The following is a 26,753-nucleotide window of genomic DNA, read 5'->3' as shown; positions in this document are numbered from 1 at the left end:
GTCAGTTTCTCGCGAACTGTGTCTTTAAAGAATGACGACCCTCTCAAGATGGCCGCTTCCTGCGTCCACTTTGGAGCCTCGTGTAAAATGGCCGCCCTGATATTAGGTGCCACTTTCAAGATGGCCACCAGTCGGCGCTGGGCTTCGTTAGCGTCTGGTCGCTGTCCCCGCCCCAGGGTGTGTCCGGGCACAGAGCCCTCTCCCGCCCCCGTAGCGCTCGTCATCGAAGGCGGGGCAGGCAGCAGGGGCCCTTGTAGTCACTCACCGGAACACCGGCCCCCTCCTGTGCCCTGCAGCCCAAGAAACCGAGTGGGGACAGCCGCGAGCCACACCCACGGACAGCGGTGCCGCCACAGTGCCCCCCCCCCCCCAGTGCCACAGGTAAAGAGGGTGCGAGGAGCACGGGACGCCCAACCGTTAGCGCCGGAGGGTGAAGTGCAAGAGGCAGGGGAGAGTGAGTGGCATGCAGCAGGCAGCGACGTGGAGGCAGCAAGGGGAGTTCACAGCACTGGAGGCAGGCAGCACCAGGGAGCAGGCACGGGGCATGAGACAGGCAGAGCCCGGAAAGGTGAGGCAGACAGACCTGGGAGCAGGCAGGCAGGCAGGCACCTATCAGCCACAGGGCGTCCACAAGGTAGCACGGGGAAAGCAGTGAAGCAGGCAGGCAGGGTAGCAGGCAGCAGCAATGATGCTGGCAGGGAGCAGGCACGGGGCATGTGACAGGCAGGCAGCCCAGAAAGGCGAGGCAGACAGACTTGGGAGCAGGCAGGCACAGATCAGCCAGGGCGTCCACAAGGCAGCACGGGGAAAGCAGTGAAGCAGGCAGGCACGGTAGCATACACCACGAATGTAGCAGGCAATAGCAAGGAGGCAGATGGCCTAGGAACGGGGCTGGTGGGCGTGCTCCACTAACGAAGCAGGCTGCCCCAGTGCATCAGGCAGGGGAGCAGACGTCCTGCAACAAGTAGCCTTGCCTAGGAGCAGGCAGAACTGTGGCAAAGAAACATCATATCCAGGCATCCTGCAACAAGTAGACGTGCTTAGAAGGCGGCAGAGGGGACTGGGAGCGGCTGGTGGCATACTAATGTGGGCAAGGGGCAGTGAAGCAGCCCCCCAGGGGGGAGATCTGCAGCAGGCATCTCCTGCCACAGCCTTAGTCTCTAACTACATGACACACCATTGGATCCCCCAACACAACTTTTTTTCATGCCTTGCACACTTTACTCTGTGTGCACTTTAAGGCGCTGCTCACGGGGTGAGACCCTTGATCAATCCCACCCAACAGCGGGTGCTGCCTGTGTAACGGTGAGTGCCCTCCTTTTGGAGTCCAAGCACGTGTCAGGCTTGGCTCACTCAGCTCAGCTGTCTCTGGTGCACACACACCCTGCTGCTGTCACGCCCATCACCTGCCTGCCTGGGAATGGAGGGCTGCAGGCTACGGCTATTTTACGCTCTCCACAGCAGGCGCGCGTGAGTAAAATGTAAGTAGTACTTTGTCGGGTTCCTGTCTTTGAATCATCGCCTTGGGCAGTTCGACGGGTCTAGTGCTTCGCGTTGTTGTTTTTCTGGTTTTGGCGCACGTGGAGACCTGTCCTCCCATGGTTGGTAAAGCAATGGTGTCCTGGTACAAGATTACATGTGGGCGATGTCTTCTTCCAGGGGAGAGGGTCTTATTGAAGTGAAGAATTTATGACATGGGGGTGCGATCACCAAGCAGCAGGAAGGCCTGCCCCTCCACCCCAGTGGTAAATATGGAGCTGGGAAGCTTGGCATGGAGTGCCTGCTGGCTGACACACTGGCACCCGGACCATAGGCATCTGACTGTGTAAGGTGAACAGCAAACTCTCAGTGCATAGACAGTGAGTGGGTCGTCTAGCCACTATTCATGTATTTTGTAACCTAGGCCACTTCTAGTGCTTATGAACAGACTTGGAGACCATTGCAAGGAAAACCCCCTGCTGTTAGGCTTTTTTTTTTGGAGCTAATTGGCTGTGTTGCATTGGCCATTGCCCTGTTGGCTGTGGGTGGTACCCAAAGACCATTGCTAGCTTTAGGGCAAGGAACGATGGGTTAATGGTCTTCAAATGGGTGGCTGCTAGTACTCCTCCTTTGGAGAGTCTCTAAAGTAATGTTGGCCAGAACTGTACAAGCTCCATATTTCACAATGCTTGCTATGGGCCGTTTCAAGCTTGCACTGGTCCTACTTTGGGAGGACATCTCTATTACATGTTACTCACTTTGCATGGCTTGTCACAAAAGGGCAGTGCAGCTGCACCCTGCGCGGGGGTCCTAGGCAAGTGACTTCTTTGGAACGGGTCTGAAAGCAGTTCTCAAATCACGCTGATGGGAACCCACGTCCATTGGATGCTCCAAAAGACCCAACTGCCATCACGTTCTCTAATGGAAAATGAAAGGTCTTGTTCTGTGGGATAAGTGCGCTGGCTGTGGTTCTGTGCCGCCTGCAGATTAAGTGGGTGGGGGGTTGAGGGTCTCCTCTGGCAGACCGCCAAGCAGCAGACTGGTGATCTATGAGGAGCGGCAAAGGGGGGAGGTCCGCCATGCCACACTGCAGGTCTTTTCTAGCATCTGTCAGGAAAGATGGATCATGAAGTCCCATGTGCCCTCAAAGAGGTGTAGCGAATTGAGCGCTCGCTGCTGCGATCTGAGCGTGATCTGCAGGTCACAGGTTTGAATCCCGGCAAGGCCAACTCAGCCTTTCATCCTTCCGAGGTCGATAAATGAGTACACATTTCGGTTGGGGGATATTGTATGTAAATCTGCGCTCTGTAAAGCGCTTTGGATTCAGGCGCTATATAAATAACACATCATTATCAATAAATACTAACTATAAAGCGGAGCTATGATACTAATGCCACATCTCTTCCCATATTTTATACCGGAAGTATTGCTTGATTGGGCGATGTGTATTTTGGCACAGCATTCACATGGTAGGAAGGCCGGCTTTCAGCAGGGGGGACACGTTAGTTTGGGAACGGCTGCGTATAATTGCTTCTTATTGTCCAAGCTTGGCAGCAACTTGCACCCCGCCCGGTTGGTGACCTGCTTAAATGGAATGACTTCCAGTTACTCATGCGTGCATGTCCACTGCTAGACCACAAGCCTGGTCCCTGCTGCTACATTCTCAGTTTACATATCTCTGTGCCTACGCTTTCTTCTGGGCTTCCTGGATCGGTGAGTCGTGTCCACACTCTTGTCATTGTTCTACTTTCCAGGACGCCACTTTCTCCAACTATCTCGCTTTAGCCCTGGTTTCTTCTTCTTCTTCTGGTTCGTTTATCCCGTCACCTCTGCATAATTTACCAAATGTGTACTCCCCCCCCCCCTCCTCTTGTTGATCATATTGCATACTTTTACAAAAATCACAATTGAAAATGTACTTAATTTTATTTGAAGAGCACGTGTCGATTTCTATCAGAAATGACATGTAGATGCCGAGTGAAGTGTGAAAAAAGCAGAACCTATGTATGCTAAGGGAAAAAAATACAGTTGGATTAAAGTAACAGTAAAATAGGGGGGCAGTGCTGCAAACTGTAGACCACTGTACTGATAGACAAAGGGAGATTATTTTGACCCACTGGAGGGAGGCGTGGATCAGGTAGGTAGTGGGTCATGACCTTCACTTGTCCAACAGGGCAACACCCTCCATGAATGGGCGTGGCCTTTCACATCATAGGCCTTCTGGTGGGACTGAGCTTTCTGGTCCCGTATTAAACTCTACTCTGCACCCCCCACTGGTTTACAGTTAAACAAGTATAACGTTTGTTTGTTTTTGGGCTCCCCTAGCAGCATAATTAAGGAGTAATTGTAGCCGCCTCCTATCCACGGTGCCCTTTATGTTTCTGTCCGAACTGGCTCCTTAAAATCCATCTCGGGGCCAATAAGGGTCACTACTTGTTGGCCGTCTCGGATCTCCCACTGCATTTAGACGCCACCTTCTATTGTTCAGGTGCTGGACAGACAATGTGCCTAGGTTTCTTACCCACAGGGGCCGGTTCTCTGCATCGCTGCAGTGTTGTGGGTAGCTGCCATCCAAGGAGGAGTTTGCTGGGAGGTCTGGCAGGGCCTTAGTGGGAGTGGAATTGGGCTCTTTGATTTTGGTCGATGCCATCCTGAGACACCTATGGCTTCTGTGAGTCAAGTAGTTGCCCTTAATAAACGTTGTAGCAGTCGGGCGGGGGGGGGGGGGGGTCGGGGGTAGGATACAAAGCGCCGGGCCCTGAGAAAGGGCACTGCACTCAGCACTGTTCTGTGGCAGAAGCCGAGAATACGCACTTAAGATGGACTCGGTGCTGTGTAGATGAGCGGTTTCTCTGCAGGCATAGTGCAGTCTCTTTGAACGTGTTAAGGGCAACCTCTGCACAGTCCTTCTCCTTGATCAAGGGTTACTTGCCAGTGACATAGTATAGACTGAGGGAGCGGTCATTCGCCGTGAGCCATAGGTGACGGGCCATTATCTCAAGTGATGCCCTCTCCCGAGGTCTATAAGGCCACTGGCACGTGCTGCCAGAAGCAATACGTGTTTTGAAGCTTTTGTGCTGTAATAAAAAAGGTGCTTTGAAGAGTGAGTAAAGTAATTAAATAGACACTCTGAGCTAGTCAATTAAATGTGGTTTCATGGGTATTACCCAAATTGTTCGAACACAATTGTTCGAATTGCCGAATTGACTGAAAGTCAAGGGTCCGAATTGACCTTTGCACAATTGACTGTGTGTGTATATATATATATATATGGGTTTCCCCCGCATATATGTAACAATTGACCTTCACAATTCGGTCAATTGTAGTTCGAACAATTCGTATACAACCGTTTTATATAAATAACAGGGTTGTCTATAAATTGAGCATTTTAATTTCAACTTGGTTTAACATGAGCACGCCTGAGGTGTCAATGGCTTCTCTATGAGAAAGTGACAGCATTTTCAGTGTTTTCCTTTCTTTTTTGTAGGTTTATTACTATGTTGCAGCAAAAAAAAAGGTCCTCCCTGAGAGGAATTGTCCTGTTGAAACAAAATCTTGCCTGGAAATGTCATCGTTGCCCTGTGTGCGTCTGAAAACAGAATGTTCAGAATGCAGTCAATTCCCAGTAGGTATTCCCTGCACTCTAAACTTTCTGATTGGCTGACGGGTGGTCCATACACTTTCATTCACTGCCCCAGTGGCTGTATTCATGGCAGACTGTATTCGTGGAACGGCCCACTAGCACCGGAGTCTCAATCCTTGCTGGTTATCTGATTCTTTAATGGGGAGTTTTGAGGTACTTTGTGGGTGTAGTAGTCGGATCTCACCAGTGTCTCCATGTCGTGTGTGGAACAAGTGGGACTTGTTCCACACTCTTGCGGATGATGGGGAAACTTGAGAGCTGTTAGACAGACCCTCCAGCTTATAGCGATTTTGGGATCTTGCAAAATGCTGCGAAAACGTTTTTTGTCATAATAAAAAAAAAAAGCGCGACAAGGGACGTTTTTGCTCATTTACGAAAAACGGCTATTCTAGCAAAACCGAAATTTTAAAGACTAAAAGTACACAAGGGCCCAAGTTCTCAAATCTTTTTTTAGGGCACAATTAATGAAATGCGCTAGCACATCTCATCACTTGTGGCAAAAAAGAATAGCAGCCCAATCCCCAAAGGACATCTGAATGGGCGCTTCTAATATGCGCACATTCAGATGGCCCTTTTCACCCTAGGGAGCATTTCTGCGCATTTAAAATTGCATCATGGATGTACAAACAGGCTCTGCTTTTAAATATGCAGAAAACAAAAGCCACCCACGTGTCTGCTTTGAATAGGCAAAGGGGGTGCACAGTGCATGACGGGGTCTTTCCTGACCCAGTCATGCCACTTCATTAAGTGTGACAGCAGAGGTATGAACTACTGATGCCTCACTTGCATTTCTGTTCCTCATACAGGACAGAAATGCCTCTTTTTTTTGGATTGCATTTTACAGTGATGGACCCCTCAAGGTCCGTCATGGTGAAATGTGCTCGGAGCCTGTAGAACTGTGTCGGTAGAGTGCTTCCGACAGTAATGTATTCAAGGCGGCTAGTCAGTGCAACATTTGCGCTACAGCTCAGCCCCGTGGAAGTGTGCAGTTTCCAAAAATGGGTTATCTAAAAACAGCAGATCCTCTGCTCTATTTTTAGATGCCCCATTTTTTGAGGATCTGGGCCAAAATCTAAATTTCTTTAAAACTAAAAAATAGTCACAATGTGTGGGGGGGAAAGGAGAGGGAGGGGTAGTGATGGGCCAGATGGTGAGTGACAGGCCAGCAGAAAGCGGAGGGGGAAGTGGTTGGCCGTAAAGAGGCAGCGAGCTGCAGATTGGAAGCAAGAGTGTGGGAACAGTGCAATAGAATGGGAGAAAGGATGCACGAGGCAGAAGTAGCACAAAAGAATGAAGTACTGTGGGAGGAATTGAGGGAGTGTAAGGTGTGAGTTGGGAGTATGATTTGGAGGGTGTCAGAGACTGGGTCAATGTGATAGAGAATGTGAGTATGCACAGGAGTGAGATTCGGGAGTGTCAGTTGTGAGGAGGAATTGGTGAGTGTGAGAGGTGATGGTAGGAAATGGGTGTCCGTGTTTGGGGGATTAGAGAACATAGAAGGGGATTCGAGAAAATAGAAGGGGGAATATTTTCACCATTGCCACTGATGATGATCAATATTATTAACGTTATTGAATTGGCACATGCATTAAATCAAAGATGTAGAGCAAAACACATACTGTTCTGTCAAGCCTTGGACATCTAGGACTCTTCATATTAAATTCATCCAAAAGGTACAAATAATGACATCCAGACTCTTGTAGCCTCACACACTACTTCTTTCTGGTAATGAGCCACTCGTACACCTTCAAGTCATTAAAAAATGGGCTGCAAAAATGCTGCAATAAGTACAATTTTGTGCAGCAGAATTTGCTCTTTTGTGCTGTAAAGTTCCATTTCATGCCGCAATATCCTGCAGGGCCTGGTAAGTGAAGTGGTTCTGGTAATGCTTGCTTTCAGGTCTTACACATGGTGCCCCGGGCAACCTTGCTTTGGTCTGTTCTAATACTCATTGTGTTAAGCTCGTTCGCTAGGAACCGAATGAGGGAGAGATGGCTGTGAAGGGCCTAGAGTGAAAAGGATAGACGGGGGCAGAGGGGATCTCATTGCCTGGATGGAGTAGGACCAGTTGGTTGTGAATAAATGCAGCTGCGATGGGCCGGTTGGTTGGGTGGGTGAATGGATGGGGAGCTGCTGCGGTGGGTGGATGGATTGGGGAGCTGCTGGGGTGGGTGGATGGATTGGGGAGCTGCTGGGGTGGGTGGATGGATGGGGGAGCTGCTGGGGTGGGTGAATGGATGGGGCGCTGCTGGGGTGGGTGAATGGATGGGGCGCTGCTGGGGTGGGTGAATGGATGGGGCGCTGCTGGGGTGGATGGATGGGGGCGCTGCTGGGGTGGATGGATGGGGGCACTGTTGGGGTGGATGGATGGGGAGCTGCTGGGGTGGGTGGATGGGTGCGCTGCTGGATGGGGGCGCTGCTGGGGGGGGCTGCTGGGGTGGATGGATGGGGAGCTGCTGGGGTGGATGGATGGGGGAGCTGCTGGGGTGGGTGGATGGGGGCGCTGCTGGGGGGAGCTGCTGGGGTGGATGGATGGGGGCGCTGCTGGGGTGGATGGATGGGGCACTGCTGGGGTGGATGGATGGGGGAGCTGCTGGGGTGGATGGATGTGGAGCTGCTGGGGTGGGTGGATGGGGGAGCTGCTGGGGTGGATGGATGTGGAGCTGCTGGGGTGGATGGATGTGGAGCTGCTGGGGTGGGTGGATGGGGGCGCTGCTGGGGGGGGAGCTGCTGGGGTGGATGGATGGGGGCACTGCTGGGGTGGATGGATGGGGGAGCTGCTGGGGTGGATGGATGGGGAGCTGCTGGGGTAGGGGCAGATGGATGGGTGGAGCGCTGCTGGGGTAGGGGCAGATGGATGGGGCGCTGCTGTGGTAGGGGGCGGAGATGAAGGGAGGCATTCATGAGGTGTGTGGAATGAATGGCTGGATAAGATGCCTGGGGGTGCAGTCTATTGCTGGATGGAGAGACTGGGGTGGTCATGGACGGATTGATGGATGAATGAATAGATGTGTTGTGCGGGCATGGGGGCATGGAGGGAGGTGGCTAGGGTAGGCTTTAATGGATGTGTGCAAATGGCTGGATGGAGGGATATGGTGGATGGAGAGTCAGGCGGCCGGGGATCCAGTGCAGTGGTTTGGCGCAAGGTTTCAATCAGGAAATGGAACCTTCACTAAAGGAGCCCACTGTGCATTCCTGCCCTGAGCTGCAGGCCAGGCAGTGCCAAGGAGCCTCAAATGCACACCAGCTGCTGCCCTGGAGGCACCCCAACCTCCTCCCTTTGGACCCTCCCACCGCTCCTCCTCATGAAGACCTGCACATCCTCCCATGGCATGTTCATTTGTATGCTCAGTGCAGTGACTGTCCACCATAACTCCTCTTCTGGCACTGTACACTGATCTTCCCCTCCCTCCAGACCACGCAAAACCTCTCCACTCCTTGCAGCCTGTGTACACAGGCCGCCCTTGCTCCTATCTATTCCGCACGCCCTCGCTTTGAACCCTCCCTCCCTCACTTCCTTCTTTCTCTGTCACCACTCGTTTACCACTGGCCTGTTTAGCTCCTAGACTTTGGTGTATGCATTGAGTCCACTAGCGCAGAGCTGTGCATGCAGCCTGGTCACCGCAACGCCTCTAGGCACCTTCCGTTCCATGTCTGGCCTGTTGGCCCCAGTACTTGAGCAGCACAAGCTGCCTGCAGCAGCCTAAATAAAAGGTTGGAGGGACTCTGGGGCCACTGAGGTGCCACCTGGGGGCAGATCTCCTGGAGAATCCCCCCCCACACACACACACACACCCTCCTGCGCTATAGACAACACACAGGGCGCAGTGATCTGAGGCAGGTCCATTTTCCAGTCTGCACTGGACAGATCCAAGTGCAATAAAAACACCCTGATGTAACCCATAGCGCAGCAGCTGGGCGACCCCCCCTCCCCACGTTGGCGCCAGAAATGGAGGCGGCTTTACTTTACTCTCTGCAAGCAGGTGGAGGACCACCCATGCAAAAAACGTGGGCCCCTGGGTGGTTGTTACGGGTACCACAATGTACTAGTGATTTTTCCACATCTCTGGTGAGGGGCACCCTAAGGGAAGACACCGGGTGTCCACAAAATTAGACAAAAACGCCCTCAGTCGGAAACAAGGCAGTGAAGTCGGGATGAACTCTTACTGGGGCAGCATCTGCTAGGAAACTAAACTGAATACCATACACAATGCACTGCAAAACATGCACATTTATTTAGCATTGCATCGTGAAAGACTCGCCCACATAAGTACCAGGCCTACATCAATCCTCAAAGGAAGGAAGTGGGATGAACCTGTAAGGAAATGGGTCCATATGGCCACCCCAATAGGCAGTACAATTAAAAATCTAGTACTAGGCATGAGTAGCTCCCAGGTCACCTTTTGGAAACTGGTTACAGTTACACTATTACTTTCTGGGCACAGAGGGAACTGCGTTGAGTCATTATATCAAAATCTTTAATACCCTGCTGTTGCGTTCTAATACTCTGGCCTTTGTCCCAAAATCACCAGCGCCATATGGGGGGGGATCTGTGAAAGTGCAGGCAAGTACCTCAGTAAGTCACTAAGGAATTTAAAGAGTTTGGAAAAGTTCCACCACAAGAGTGCAGACCTGTGTGATATCTTAGTGGAGGCGATGGTGGGGCTGCAAGGTGACCGAATACGGACTGAAGTGCTGGAGGAGAGAATCACAGGGACGATGGCAATGTCTGGTTGTGAAATGACAATCCGGGTCATTTCAAGGGTTGGGGAAATGACAGAGGGTTGTAGAATGATGTGTGGAGAGAGACAGTGTCACTGCAGTGGGACAAACTACATTACCTTCAGGGCACACTAGCGACAGGGTGCGAGAGTGGAGTGGACTGTGAGTCTGTGTCGTAGTCTGCTTCGGAAGCAGTATGACAATGGTCTGAAGGTCTTATGGTCTAGGCATATTTGTATTTTGATACATTTAAATTCTAGGCTTACACTAGTGTGACATGCCAATCTCGTATCCCCATTTATACAGTCCTAACCTGCAATTCTGGGCAATGAAATAGACACTGCGATTTGCAAAACTCAAAATGTATTTAAAAGATTTAAGTAACTTCGACCAAGGTGCTCTCCAGCTTTTCACGGTGGCGATCCTGCAATGGTACGTATTGGCAAGGAGGATAGCTCAGGGGGCAGCGGGATTGTCTTGGAAGCAAGGCAACACAGGTTCAAATTCCGGTCCCTTGCTTAGAGACTGGTCTCAGTTATTAAACATGTTACAAAAGATTAATTTTATGTATAGCAAATCCAACAATCAACCCAAAACGAAATTACTTGCTCTGGTGAACCAGAAGGACTGTAACTACATTGTGTCATAGTTAAATATGTTTGTTTAAATAAAAAACAAAATGCCCAGCTAGGCATATCGCTATGAGGGAAGTTCCCCAGCTAACAAAACTAAAGCTAAGGCTACAAGTCAAGTCCAAAGTAAAAAGGCTTCTGTCCGAATCGTAAACGGCTAATTGGCTCTACCAATTTAGAAAACGCCTAACTAAAAGGGGTGGCGTGCACCATAATGGGCTTCTGCCTGGCATACCTTGTAATAGACTTGCTTTCAGTCTCAAAGTTCCTATAATGGTATAGTTTTCATACTTGTATAAAGTCTCTTGGTTATAATCTTTTGTATGGGTTTCGGGGCCATCTGTCTGTTGCAGTCTCTGTTTCTCGCACTTGCTTCAGTACTCCTGGAAACCAACAGTTTTAGGCCTCACTGCCATCCACAAGTCGATAGTGTCTGTTTCCCTGTTGGTAATTCTCTCGGCGGAACATGAACTTTCTGGGTGGAGCTGAGCGGCCCAGGCTCCTTTCCTGTCTCTGGTCTTGTCTTCAGTTGCTGGGTGCCAGGTCTCCTGCTGCTCTTCAATGGTGTATCTTTTGACCTGAGCAGGGCCTCTTGCTCAGTTAAAGCACCAGCCTCCAATCCAGCTAGTGGGACTTGTTTCGTTCATGCCACTGCTGGCTCCGTGGCTCGATGTGACTCCGTCCCTCCAGGATGTCATTGCTACAGAGACTTGGCTCTGCGTAACGGTTGCTCTCCTCCATCCGTAGGATTCTCGTCTCATTCACAGTCCGCTCTCTCCTTATACACATCATTGGAACAAAAGGAATTGTATCCGTGATACTTGATCATGGCATTCAGGTGACGTTCAGCATTACCTGAAGCCAGTAGAGTGAACGAGTTGATTATTGTCATAAAAGGAGATGCCAAAGTCTTTCCAACATCTAGGCAGAAAGGGAGGTTCTAACTGGTAGTCCTTGTCCCCAAGAGGGAAGTCCCTCCCATTAAGGACCCACTTGCCCAAACTCCCAAGGCCTATCTTGCTTAGCTTGCTAACCTCTCTAGCCTCAAAGGGGATGGCTCCCCTCTGATGGGTCGAAGGGATGAATTGTCCAGATTCGTCACACTGCTTATATGAATCGTATTCGGTCCATACAAGTATTCATTCTAATAGTCTGCTTATATGTATATTGTACTCTAAAATATACTAGGCACTTTAACATATCTTTTCTATATTTGCTTCCATCGAAATACCAGTTGCTTCCATGATTACATTTCAACATGATGCAAATGTGTTTTAAAACATTCAATTTTCTCCAGTATCAAGATGTATGGTATTGGCGGAGGGTGGTTGCACAATTAACATTTAGAGTACATTTCCAATCAACCAACTCCCCAGTGCAGGTGTGAGATAGCCGATACCTTTACTATATGCAGGTTGCTTAATGCAGACAATGATCAACTTAATTTGGCTCATACAGGTTTAAATTCAAAATTATGCTCTCAAGGATTTCTTTACCCTGTTCTGAATACATGTGCAGTCTTGCTAGACTGAAAGTGGCACACTACAATCCTATCTGTTTTTTGTGACTTTGAATACAGTTATATATGCATTTTAAAATGCATGTGTGCACTGCTTTGTCTGTTTACGTGTAACTATCAATGATCCGTGTACGCATGCCCAGCTTTTAATGGGCTCGTTTTCAGGCTGCATATGTTGGCTTGGTGATATGCTATTCCCTAGTAACATGTACAATTTTAAACCCCATCTACCCCACTGTACAGCCGAAGATAAATGACTGCAGTGGTTTAATACTTGACACAATTCTTATTGAATAGAACTAATTGCCTGTACTAATTTTAGTTGCACACACCTCTAGACTTCCATGACTGCTTTAAAGCATCATATCTCTCAGACCAGACGACAGTGTGTCATGACTTGCACTGTGGCCAAAAAATACTCTATACCAGCTTCAGCCATGTATTAAGTTGTAATTCATTTGAAAAGCAAATCTGCTTTAAAGTGGCACCAAAATGCATTCCGTTTTAAATTCAGTTTCTCAATGCAAAGCGCATTGGGCTTTAAGGAAGTAACATCCACTTTGTGTTCAATGTAGCTAGAGGAACACTGGGCATTTGAATACCGGCACCTGTGTTCCTGTTCTCAAATTATATTCGTGTTGAGTCGTCTTTTCCTTTATTTTCCTATATTTCCCCAGGTCAATCTATATGGACTGTCTGGTTGTTTGGCATGTGGCTTCTTATTTTGGAGAATCAGCTGGTGACTCTGTCAACCTGGGATAATTCCTGGGATAATTCCTTCAGCAAGTCCTCTTTTCAGGAGTCTATCTGGAAACAAATGCCCAAACTTAGACTGATCATCTTTCTCTCAATGGGCTGGTCTCCAATCTGCATGGGGTCAGTCTTTCCAATATCAGCTCTGCTCACACATCATGTCCTTCTCCTCCTATTCCATGATAAGAAGAATTTGACCATGTGTGCACACAGTTATATTTCTTTGACTGCCCCCTCCCCCTGCCTTCTGAGTAGATGTGGTTTTCTTATTACCAGGATACACAGAAAGGGAGGGGGTGAATCACTGCTAATATTACAATTGCATTTAGCTTTGGACGCTCATGCAAGAATATCAAAACTAAAATGATCAATTCTGTGCGCCCAATAAGACACTTGAATGATGATATTTTGATCACAATTGTGCTTTTTTTTGTCTATTCTTAATGTGGCACGATTCTTTTAGTTATTATTATTTTTTTAAAACATAATTTGGTTGATATCGGTCCTAACTACAAAATGTAGACCTTTTGTGTCGGAACTTGCATTGCAGTGCAAAGATTATTTGAATTAATACATATACATTTATTTTAATTCTTCAATGCGCTACACGCCCATGGGCCTCAGACAAAAGGAACCAGTAGATCAGAAGGAGCAAATCCGGCAAAAGAGAAAGAGAAGGGACCTAATCAGCCGAGTCAAAGAGCAGTGTTTTGAGGGCCTTTTTAAAGACCGGAGGTGAAGATGATAGTTTACAAGCATAAGGGTATTCCATTCCTGGGGTGCACAAACCTCGAAGCAAGTACCTCGAGCAAACATTTGATTTTAAGATTTTCATAATGTGAATTTATATTCCTGTTGCTAGTGTGGAGTTGCAGGACCTCTTCTTGCAGGTGGCCCTGCATCTCCTACATACTCCTTTTGCATGCGATCAATGTGTATCGAGGCAGAATTTCTTCTTGCTGTGTATATTTATTTATTTAGTACTTGTGGAGCGCACTACGGCCCACAGGCAACGAGGCGCTTTAAGGATCAAATAGAATTAAATAACCTTCCGCTTGACCTAGGTTGATGGTTTTTATGGGAGGCCTGGAGTTTGATGAACTGTTACAAGCACTGGGAGAGGGTTTATGGGGCTGTCACCCTAGAAACCGCACTCTGAGCAATAGATCTGTGCAGACCCATTGGATTCTTGTGCTGAGTTATGCTTGGGATGTTGAATCTACAAAGGGTTTCAAGTTCCCCAGTTGGACTATGTTAAACTCCCCTTTAGCAATCAAAATGTGTTTGAGCCATAATGTACAGTCCATTCATTCAGTGTGGTTTAAACCGAAATACAGGAATGGCAGAATACCATGGAACCTTTAATTGTTAGTTACTATATGAATCTACATCTAATGAAACCTGAAAGACGAGTCACTGAACTTTATATACAGTAATGCTTTCCATGGGGCTGCAATAGGCTGTACATTTTACATTATTTAGTACTCAAAAACACATAGTAAAGAGAGTCGTTGAATACAATCGCATTTAAACTGGAAAAAATGTTCTTGACGCGTGGTATTCGAATTATATAACATGTTCTCTCTAAACTTCAGGGTTGCGAGAATGATTGTTTTGGGGACTGTGACGATTCACAAGGTTTCATCACTTCTCCCCAAGAGTGAACTCTTTTGCATGGGGCTAGGGAGGTGTAGCCGCTACCCAATAGTCACCCCAGAGGTGGTTAAATGCGGGAGGACCTCATGGGGAGGTACTCCTCTTCTGGGGACAAGGACGACAACCTGAGGTGCAGCCCTGGCAATCCCATCACCGACACACATTCCGCAGTCCTCCTTTCCACCTCTAATCCTTCCTTGGAGAGCAAACATACGTACTATTGTCATGGTGAAGAAACCAGCCGAGTAGGAAAGACCAGGACAACGAAGAACTTCAGTGGTATGAAGATTACACCTTCAAGTACTGCCACAAGGTGGCTCACCGGCATTATGAAGAGTGCCCTGCGATCATACACTGCAGATGTTGATGATGGGCAGAGGCGGACCAGTCCTACATAAAGAAAACTGAAGACTTACTCGAGGTTGTCTTCAAGGAGAGCGGAATCCCGGAGATTCGAATGCCGACAGAAGAAGGTGGAGCTGCAGATGCCAGCAAGATGTTGGGAGAGTCCACTGGGGACCCCTCTGTCCAACCTGGAAGGAAGAGCAGTGGTGTAACATTGGCTTGCCAGTTGGACTGATGGGTCCAACAGAGATGCCGAAACCACACAGGTGGGAGATCTGCGAGAATGCTGTGCAGCCCACTAGCCGAAGGAGAAGGTTCCTGTATGCAGATGAGCAGAAAACCCATCCATCGAAGAAACAGAGCAGTGCCTGACCCTGCATGAAGGTAAGGGTGGGGGACCGGAGGGGACACGAAGGGACTGCTGATGTGGGAAGCATCTGGGGTACCCTTCATTGTTCCAGTGGTGTGCATAAGACCATTAGACACCAGAGAAGGGTCTGGGAGCCAAACCTAGAGACTAAAAGCATCAGAGAAAATCTTCCTAGCTACAGTGGGAAAAGGAAAAGCACTTACCATCAGAGAAGGGTCTGGGACCCAAACCTAGAGACTAAAAGCATCAGAGAAAATCTTCCTAGCTACAGTGGGAAAAGGAAAACCACTTACCATCAGAGAAGGGTCTGGGACCCTGACCAGATTTGGGACTTCATCACGTGAAAGTGTGCGTGGAGTTGATAACACTGAGACAGAAATATATCAAGCCGTATCAGAGGAATGAAGTCATTCCTCTTGGCCTTTTGTGCAACTGTGCCAAAACATACCCAGAGAAGGGAGGCATTCTCTTGGTCCTGAACTAGTAGTAGAGATAAAGACGCAAGGGAGTATTTCCCCCTGGTTCTATTCTATTGAAGAGTAAAAGGAGCCACACCTGGAGAAGGAAGCCGTTCTCCTGGTTGTAACGCGCTGCCAGGACTGGGTGAAACCCGCAATCCAGGGAAAGGGAGTCATTCCCCCTGGTAAATTTGGTTTGAGAGAACACTGTTTTGAATCATTACCCAAGAAGAAGGGAGACATTCTCCTTAAAGAATAAACCCTTTTTTCGTTTTCCTTTTTAGTTATATAGTGTGAGGGATAGAAGTAGGTTTGGACATGGGGCAGTGGATTTTAAGTTGACGGAAATTCTGACGGACCCTTTTAGTATACGTTTTGAGGCATGGAAACCATTCGTTCTTAGAAGTTAGGGATAGTGAGGACCTTTTTCACACACACAAGTCTATAACCAAACCCATGGCACCTTTTTACATCTGCTTCCTTCTTCGACGCCCTTACAGGACCCAGGCTGGGTTCTTATGTGAATATCCTATTCCAGGTGCTTGGGCCATAAAACATACCACTCATATGATTTCAATACACATTCTCTGGCCTGCAGTGTTCGTTGGCAGTAAATGTACTCAAAACCTTTGGGCCCATCTTTTGGTTGTCAACATTGTCCTTCTGAACAGGAGGCTGAAGAAACCATTGACTGTACAGGTGAAATCGGGCCTTGGAAACGATAGTAATCCAAAAGTTATTTTCACAATATTTAAAATTCTGTTGGGCGAGCACATTCTCTTAAACATGACAACGAGCAAAATATGCAATCCAACAACAAGCAGCTCCTTTTAACACTGCCTCTTTTGTCATCGGTATTATTTTAAGCCATCATGCTTGGTTGCAAAGCTCTTTACAGTGGAAAGGTCTGCTGTGTGGATAATGGGGGTTGGGAGTTTTGGTTGTGCAATAATGGCTGACTGGAGATGATGCATAGAGATTGGATAGGAGGGCGGTGAGCAAAGGTGTGGAGTTAGCTTGAGTTGTGAAGAAAGAAGGTGTGCAGATGTAGGGGTATGGGCAGATGGTGGGCGTGGCCAGAAGGTGGGTGATGTGATCTCTAGCTGTAAGTGGCATGATGATGTATGTGGAGTTGTTGGAGTCTGCGTTGGTTTGTGTGCAAAATGTGGGTCTATGGGTGGGCAGGCAGTGGAGCCAAGAATGGTGATTTGTAGTGGTGTGGGTGGAGGGAGCTATGTTGTTGGAAGCTTTTGATTTATTGATTCTGCTAGTGGGACACCCGATCTCATGTCCCCTCTGGCACAGTCCCACCCAAGAAGTCCGTGCCACGAGCAGACGTGTGTATCTCAAAATGTGAAATTTATTTTCAAAAGAAATGACTCCATTTAGACAAAGGTGTTCTCCAGCTTTACTCTTGTAATCAATACAATGGTACAAATACCACGAACAAATATATATATATATATATATATATATATATATATATATATATATATATATATATATATATATATATTGTACCCCGAAAGACACTAGACATATTAACCAATTCTGGACTCTGTGTCTGTGCTGATGCTCCTTGGGAAACCGCTGTCTCCTCTAAAGAGACTAGCAGCAGAACTTTAAAAGACACCAGCTGGTGCAAAGGATTACCCAATTCCAGTGACGTCATGAATACATTCCCAGACATTATTCCAAAACCTGGTTAGAGATTTACGCTCATATGCTTTGTTGCGCAAAGCCGTGCCAGCATTTATCAGAACTCCATGGGGTCTTAAAATTCTTGAGGCATAAGGCAATGTCTTGCTCACATGAGCGAGGTGTAGGATCATTTTTTTGCATTGCGGTTTCACATGTGGCCACTCGTTATTAGCCAGCCTCTGAGTCCTTAGATATTGAGTGATTTATTCTGCTGTAATTTTAGCTCGGATGGTTTTGTAGCGCATCTATTCCCTGCCACATAGCGCTAATGAGGAACAGAAGATGAGACTACATGTCAGCAAAGAAGGAAGAGTGGAAAGGGGTATTATGCCACCCTGAAATATTGAGGATCGTGCATAATTATGACGGGGATTTCAGTTGCTGAGTTTTGCTGAGTGTTTATTTTTTTGTTGAAAAATGCAAAGTTTTTTGAAAATAGACTGTATTTAGTGACCTCTTGCGCAGAGTGCAGTACTGTTTAGGCGTTGATGTGCAAGGCATGAGTTTATTTACGGAGCAAAATGTAGTCCAGATAATGTTAGCTCATGTTGACCTAGGACTTTAAACTTGATTCTGCTGGCTTTGTTTGTCAAAAAAAAAAAAAAATGTTTTAGTTCTTTTTCTGGTATTAAGAAATGACCAGAGCAGTGATTATAGGCAGATCGGGTAAATTAAATGTGTGAATTATAGCTATGTCTATATCTAGCCACCCAGATATACAATGGAAGCACCAAGCTAGTGGCCACTTTTGGATTTTTGTATGTATTCCTTGTATGCAATTATTCTTAGTTTAGTACAGCAGTGATAGCTCGCAGGTGTGTCAGGGCACTGTGCCTCCTACAGCTTTGTGTATTGTTAACATAAAGCAAAAACAGCAAAGTGGACGGCAAGTGGAGGCTCAGTCTGCAGTCAGTGCGCTGCTCGGGACTCTATTGCTTGTTAACGTTGTATCGGAGCTGACCGTGATGCGTGCTGATGACCCCCGCACCCTATTGCTCAAAAACAGCATCCACCGCGAAGCGGCTGGCAAGTGAAGGCCCAGTCTGCAGTCAGTGCGCTGCTCGGGACTCTATTGCTTGTTAACGTTGTATCGGAGCTGACCGTGATGCGTGCTGATGACTCATCGCACAGCAGACACCTCCAGCCCCCAAGAAGCATCACAAACTACTCCCATCGGCCAATCCACTATCACGAACCTCACTACCAGCAAATCCTATCCCTGCTCAGGCTTATCGAGACTCACCCGACTCAGATCCAGAACACACACACCCGTATCCTTCCTCAATCTAGGCAACAAACAAAATATAACCTTAACCAAATCTGCCCCTTCCTGCACACGCCCTACACTTCCGTCAGACCAGATATCACACGGCCTGAACGCACCCTCCCCCCGCACCCACATCAAAAAATCACGCACCACCACCGAAACCATCAAAGGTGCACTCATCAATGCGAGATCTGTAGTCGCCCATGCCCTAGACATAGCCGACATTATTTCCTTCAATGATCTCGACTTCATAGCTATTACAGAGACCTGGCTCCACCCAGCGTCTGGCCCCTCTCTATCACTTGCTATACCCAATGACTATACCATCTACCGTGCAGACAGACAAACAGCTAAAGGTGGTGGAGTAGCCATTATTGCAAAAAGCTCCATCAACATAAGACACATACAAAACCAATCACTGCCATCAGCGGAACTACTCACCTTCAAACTACACACAACGCACACAAGCACTATCACCATCCACCTCATTTACAGACCGCCAGGCCCTATACTATCCTTTAATGACGACATAGCCCTTTTACTATCTGACAATATCAAACCTAACTCTCGACTACTCATCCTAGGAGACTTTAATCTAGGTCTCAATGATGAGAAAGATGACAAAGCTCACACTGTCGCCAACACAATTTCAGAATTAGGACTCACCCACCATATCACACAACCCACACACAACAAAGGCCGCATCCTTGACTGGATAGCTGACCTCAACTGCAACACTACCATCCTTTCCAACACTCCATGCGCTTGGACTACCACCTTATTACCTTCACCATCAACAAAGGCACTCAAACACCAGGGCCTTCCTCCAATGCCCCACCCACAGTCACAAGAAACAACAAAAATATCACACTAGAGAAACTCCTCCCGTTACTCCAACCCATCATCGACTTCTCACCCACCATGACCAACCCTACTGAACTAGTAGAGTTATACAACACAACTATCCTTAAGGCCATAAACACCATAGCACCACTCAAGCTTCGGAAAGCCAAACCACGAGCACACCTCAATTCTTGGTTCACCCCCAAACTAAAAACACTCCGCAAATCCAAAAGACAAGCTGAATTAGCATGGAAACAGTCACCATCCACTATTAATAAGACATCTTACGCACTGGCATCGAACATCTATAAATCAGCCATCATCCAGTCTAAAAAAAACATGTACAATGAAAGAATCAGCAACGCCAAATCTAATACCAAAGAGCTATTCAATATCCTGAGAGAACTCAAATCACCCTCCCCCACTCCAGACACTTGTAACAAAGACATCCACTGGTGCACGAGCATCCAGGAAGCACTCCTAGGCAAAATTGCCACACTACAAGCCAAAATCCTGACGAAGAAAGAAAGCCTCACCCTCACTGATAACATCACCCCCTCTACACACACCCACACCACCCCCCAAAATGATGACAATAACCTCTTTGAGTTTTCCACCATAACCATCAAAGAGGTTGAAGAAATAATCTACTCTCTTAAACCGTCCAAATGCCAAGGCGATACCTGCCCAGCCCCAGTCATTAAAGATGCAGCCAAACAACTTGCTCCCTTCATCACTTCCCTCATCAACTCATCTTTCACCTCCAACATAGTGCCCAACAACCTCAAGGACTCCTGGGTTCTTCCTTTACTTAAGAAGCCCACCCTTGACCCTAATGTCCCCACCAACTACAGACCCATTACGACCGTACCCTTCCTACTAAAAATCCTCGACAGAGCTGCCTATCTTCAGATACAGAACCACCTTGAGAAAAATAACTTACTAGGACTCAGACAATCAGGATTCCGCCCCAAACACGGCACTGAGACCGCCCTGATTGACCTTAAGATACAGATGGACAACATTAAAGACAATGGTAAACTAGCCATCCTTCTCGACTTATCGGCCGCCTTCGACCTGGTCAACCACGACATCCTCTGCAAACATCTATCCTCAGCAGCCACATTTTCAGATAACGCCAACGCATGGATCCATTCCTTCCTTAACAACAGATCCATGAGAGTCTACGCACCCACAGCCTCTGCCATCCCAGCCCCAGTCACTTGCGGTGTCCCCCAGGGCTCCTGCGTCTCCCCCACTCTATATAATGTGTTCACGAAACCCCTCTTTGACATATTGGACCGCTTGGGTGTCATCTACACCAACTACACAGATGACACCCAAATACTGATCCCTTTAACAGGCGACTACTCCACCGACCTCACTGCTCTCAACAACATTTATTCCATTATCCAAGAATGGATGGCCAAGCATGGCCTATGCCTCAATGACGACAAGACCGAACTTCTTCTCCTAGGTTCCCAACCCAGACTTAATAAACTCGACAAACTCTATCAAGCATTCACTATAGACGGCAATAACATCATCGTCTCTAACAGCGTCAAAACCCTAGGAATCTACCTCGACTCCTCCCTCACACTGACAAGACAGATCAATTCCATATCATCAGCCACTGCTTACACCTGTAAACTCATCAATGCCAGCAGACCTTACCTCTCACCATCCAACTGCATCACCTTAGCCAGAGCGCTAGTCCTTTCCAAAGTTGACTACTGCAATGCGTTATACTTGGGAACCAGTCAGAAAAACATCAACAAACTACAAGTCATACAAAACAACGCCTTGCGAGCAGCCCTGAACATACCCAAACATGAACACATTTTCGGACGCCAGACGCACCTGCCATTGGCTATCCATACCACAAAGAATTGAATATAAAACCATCACACTCACCCACAAATGCCTAGCTAACCAAGCACCCAGATACCTATCCGACAATCTCAATCACCACACCCCAGCGCGCCCTACCAGATCAGCTCAAACACATTGCCTAAATATCCCAAGATTTAAGCTCCAAAAAGCAGGTGGCTCCAGCTTCCCCGTGCTTGCCTCCAAACTTTGGAATTCACTTCCACTCGAGCTGAGATCAGAACCTTCCTTTCACAGATTTAGACACAACACCAAAATTTGGCTTCTATCCAAAGAAACGTAAACTGCCTAGCCCTACCTTACTAGCATGCACCAAGACTGTAAATTTGTAAATATGTAATCGGTTTGTACATTTCTGTTGTATTATTCTTGTTGTATTCATCGCAAGCGCCTGGATGCCCTAGGGCCAGGCGGCGCTATACAAATAATAAACTAAACTAAACTAAACTAGACCCCCGCACCCTATTGCTCAAAACCGGCATCCACTGCGAAGCGGCTGGCAAGTGGAGCCACAGTCTGCAGTCAGCGATCAGTGACTGTCCAACCACACCATGACTGAAGTAAGCGAGGTAGGTGCTGGTTCTATATCTCCTCCGAGGGATAGTTACTGCTTGTTCCATTCTTAGCAACCCTCCAGGAGTTTGTCAACTACGTAAAACAGAACTACTAGATAAGGTCAGGGGGCGGAGAGGCTGGTCCCACAGTCAGCAGCCAGTGGTCTATTGGCCAATTTGGCAATGAAGGGAGAAAATAAGAGCTATCCTCTTAGTGAGGAAAAACCTTGCAACCTGAGGTGATTGGAGCTTGTGGAGTCTCAGCAGCAACAACAGAGTGTGTCCTAGAACAGGGGACAATTACAAGCTTGTTTCCACAAACCCATGCTAAAACATATAGTGAAATCGTGCCACTGGAGAACACAGTTATAGACCTGTTAACAGCCAGAACGGCAGTAACTGAAGAAATCACATGTGAAATCTCTGGCCCAGTGCTCAGCAACATTGAACTTCGACTGAGCTTACTGCGCCAGAGCTCGGTGTGAGTCTGGAGAAAGAATTGAAAGAGCGGAGTAGCCTGAATCAAAGATTGTCGCCTGGTCTTTTCAACACCCAGGCTACTAGCATTTCTGCAAAATCCACTGGTATTGACTCTGAATGCGATCTGGATGCCTCGTCAAGGATAGGTCAGTCCTCACTTCCGTTTGATGGTGTGCACCTGGCATGTACGGAATCTTCTGACGGCAGCTTGAGTACACTGGCTGCGCTAAAGCTCCTATTAGTCTTTCATTCGTCTGTATGACTCCGTGGCCTACGAGGCGAGATCAAATTTAGCGATTCTTACAGAATTAAGGGCCCCTTTTCCAGCCTCTGCGACAGCATCAAGTGGCAACCTTAAAGTGCAATTGAATGAGGTCGAGGAGAGATCTATGGTCCATCGGCCCCTTACAAACATCAGTGTCTTTAGTACCATCCCACCTGGGGGAAAATTCTCTGCCTGAAATTGATCCCTTATTGACTGGTAAAGCTGACTCATGTCACAATGTCTCCAGGAAAAAATGGAGGTCTAAAAAAGCACAACAATAAATGTTCTAGACAATGTCTGCGTAACGTTTTATTAGCATCTAAGTATGAGAAAGCACGAGGGAGGTAAGGAGGGGCAGATCTGCCTCTCCCCCTTATATTGGGAATGAGATGCATCTGGGTATCTTGGTAACCTAAGCTGGTTGGTCTGCAGACACAATTCCCAAGCTTCATTTTGACTGGTAGGAGCATAAAGCAGACCACAGGAAACAACCTACTAATAGGTCTAGGAAACATGGGCAGCAGGGCAAGCTTGCTCAGGAAATGAATCGGCCGGGGCCCAATATGCACCAAAAGTCACCTGCGAGTGCCCAGGGCTCGGCTGGGAATTAGGTCCTGGGTGGAGCGCGGCATAGTCCTATCTATGACTCTAGAAATAAACGTATGGCCAGAGGTACGCGAGTAATGACTGCTGACTAGAAATTCGAGTCGATGGTATTCTGGCAGAGCAAGCCTGGAAACTGGATCCCCCATTCTGCGGCCCATCATCTTTGAATCCGGTTTTGATGAAGAACGAGGCTTTCCGTTAAGTAGGTCTAGGATTTTGAGTCTGCCTTCTTCAGTACCAGAACTATCTTCTATTTCCTCTGCGGATTTGAAATTCGTCCACTTATTCGGCAAGGCATGTATGGGGAAATGCGTTGTTCATTTTGTCTCAGAATGTGTGGAAAATCTTGTGTTCCACCATCCGGAGGATATTCTGCTGAAAGGCTTTACAAGTTATTATATGGAACTGATAAGAAAACATTGGGAGATGGAGCAACGAAGAAACTTAACAGGAACTGTAAGAGACATGGCTGCTTTCTACCTGTCTAGCACTTTATGGGTTCATGTTAAATGTGAAGCTAGCAAAAAAAGGTCTAAGAAGGTGTCCCGTGGGAGGTTTGGACACTGCCACCAGGATCCTAAAACGTAGCTCAACAGAGATTATTGATAAAAACCAGGGACTCTGTTACATATTTTAGCAATAAATATTAACTTTAATCCTGTTTGTATTGATAGACATTCTTAAAAACAATTTTTATAAACTTTTACAACAACCAATCAACAAAAAATAAACAGTGCATATAATGTAAAGCAAGCATCATATACAGTATCATGCAATGTCCACTGTCTTTCCCCCATCCCCCCCAGCCAAACGCGAGCTTACGCCGCTTCACCATCTGCCGTTGTCTCCTCTAGGGGTACCTCCCCCTCTGCATTTCCGGAGGAATCATGTTCACTTGGGCAGGCCTAGGTGGACCCAGATAGTGTGGCCATCAAGTGTCTCCAGGCCATCAGAGTATCCGCTTCCTCACCCCTCCTCTATTGGCCGCTTCGTTCCATACCACGGTTTCCGCTTCTGCCCGTTTCTGAAGATCGTGCCACCAAACATCTACCTTTCGTCTGTAGTTTACTTTCCACCCCATGGCAATCCTACACTTGGCCAGTATATAGGCCAAGTCCTTGAGTTTGCTCACGTGTTTCAGTTTGCGCGGTCTGAGAACCGCCCCCTACCATGCATGCCCACACAGATTTCACATCTAGTGTGATCCCTTTCTCGGTTAAGCGGCAGGCTGCTTCATCCCAGAATTTCCCAATTTCCTGGCATGCCCAGAATATATGTATCGTCCCTGTGTTCACTTCCCCGCATTTGGGACATGTTTGTATCCCTGCATTCTTGAATTGAGCAATCCTCCGGGGAGTCATGTATGCTCTGTGAGTGATATAGCTGGATCTGTTGCAGCCTCGTGTTCCTAGACACTGGTTCTGTGGTACCTCTGAATCCACAACCCATAATTCATGGGTTCCCGAGCTTCCTCTTCCCAATCCCGTCTCAGCTGGGTCACCTCCTTTCCCGCCCTGGACATTAGCAGTTCATAGATTCGAGAGACCTCGTGCCTTCCCTCTGAGATATCGTAGATTGTTTTATGGCCGTGTCAGGCTGACCTTCCAGCACTATTTCTGACCATGTCTTTCACCCGCCGCACCAATCTGGTGCAAGTAAGATACTGGGCCTCATTACGACCCTGGCGGTAAGGGGTTTACGCCAGCGTTAGCTGCGCCGACCCCTTACCGCCAATTACGAGGTCCCTTAGCGCCATGGAGCTTTTAACACCCGCTTTTAGCGGGTGTTAAAATCCATGGCGCTAAGGGACCATGGAGTTAATTACGCCACCGTAATTTACGGTGGCGTAATTAACGCCTTCCCCACTCCCATTATGCCCTATGGGGCAAAAATGGGAATGGGGAAGGGTAAATGGGGATTGGGGACTTACCGCCCCGCCAAGGTCGGAATGGGGCGGTAAGTCCGCCAATCACCATGGCGTAAACGTAGTTTACGCCATGGTGGTAAAGTGACGGCCCAGGCGGTAACTTACCGCCTGGGTCGTAATGAGGCCCACTGTCCTGAGTGTAGACCTGTTTCTTCTACCAATACGTTAAATTCCATTATCTTCACATCTTGCCATACATCTCCTAGCGTTGCAGTACCCACCAGTTCCCAATGCTTGCGAATTGTCTTCCTCAATTGCCCGTCGCCGCTGGCCCGTGCCACTAGCAGCACCTGCGGAGAACTCGGGGTCGGGTTTTCCATGACCTGGCAGACCTTACGCCACATCTTCCATCCCAGTTCTAGCATCCCCGTGCCCCCCTTTAACTCTGGTTTTGGCACCCATATCCATTCTTTCCAAAAATACGGAACCCATTCAGACCTCAACAATCTAGACTCCGCTGTCAAGTTTTCCATTAACCACCTAGCCACATATTGTAGTTGTCTGGCCAAATGATAAACCTCAAAGTTGGGCAATTGTATGCCCGCCTTGTCATACATGTTCTGCAGTTTCCACAGGGCTATCCTATTCCTGGTGCTATGCCATATGAACCCTCTACATATGCTTTGAAGTTTCACAAAGAATCGCTTGGGTATCATATATGGTATGTTCCCAAAAAAGTGTAACAACCTCGACAATACAACCATCTTCAACAGTGCCACCTTTGCCATGGCCAAAGGGAGCTTAGCCCAGAATCTCATGCTATTCTCAATGTTAGCCACTGCCCTCTGTGTTATGTTTATATTCATCCTCTACCATGTGATAAATATCGATCCCTAAAGGTTCTAGTCTCCCAATGTATTTGTAGTACTGGTAGATATATCTCCCCATGGGGAATATACATGATTTCTTAGGATTAACTGTAATGCCAGAAAGCATCGCAAATCGCTCCATTACTTCTAAGATGTATTGAAAGTTTTCCTCAGGATAATTCAGGTATAACAGCATGTCATCAGTATACATTGTTGTTAAATGTGCCCTACTTTCGTATAGATCCCCACCTCCTCATAATGTTGCCTCAGACATATCGCTAAGGGTTCCAGTGCAAAGATAAACAACATCAGGGACCAAGGGCATCCCCGTCTGGTGCCCCTACTGAGTTGCCACCTCTTTGAGATGATTGCTCCCGTATTGACTCTAGCTAGTGGCGCACTGTACAGTAGTTTCACCCACTTCAGGTACCTATACCGTATTCTTTTAGGACTGACATCAGCCAAGGCCATTTGACAGAATCGAAGGCCTTCACCGCATCCAATGAGATAATTGCTACTTCATGCCAAGTCCCTTTCTGTTTGCTCTATGACATGGTGGAGCCTTCTAAGGTTGTCGGATATGCTTCTGAGCGGGACATATCCGGTCTGGTCAGGATTTATTAGTTTGTGGATGACTTGTCTCAGTCTATTTGCCAGCACAGCCGTGAGTATCTTGCTGTCCTGGTTCAGCATGGACAGCGGTCTATACAACCCGCAGTCCATGTTAGGCTTGAGAAACGGGATAATGATTGCCTCTCTCAGGGAATCCGGCAGTGTCACTGTTTCTAACGCTTTGTTCAACATTGCCAGTAGCAGAGAGAACACCTCCGTCTT

General features: G+C 47.6%; 1 protein-coding gene across 1 annotated transcript in view; it reads left to right on the top strand.

Annotated features, from left to right (window-relative positions):
* Nucleotides 1-240: 240 nt before the first annotated feature.
* ILK (integrin linked kinase) overlaps nucleotides 241-26,753 on the top strand; it is a 443,090-nt gene continuing 416,577 nt past the window's right edge. The window contains exon 1 of the mRNA XM_069640469.1: nucleotides 241-381. The gene's annotated coding sequence lies outside the window, so the exon portion shown is untranslated. The remainder of the gene's footprint in view (nucleotides 382-26,753) is intronic.

Source organism: Ambystoma mexicanum, chromosome 7q (assembly GCF_040938575.1).
Source record: "Ambystoma mexicanum isolate Mex_15411 chromosome 7q, UKY_AmexF1_1, whole genome shotgun sequence".
Taxonomy (NCBI): domain Eukaryota; kingdom Metazoa; phylum Chordata; class Amphibia; order Caudata; family Ambystomatidae; genus Ambystoma; species Ambystoma mexicanum.
This window is presented reverse-complemented; position numbering and strand designations above follow the sequence as displayed.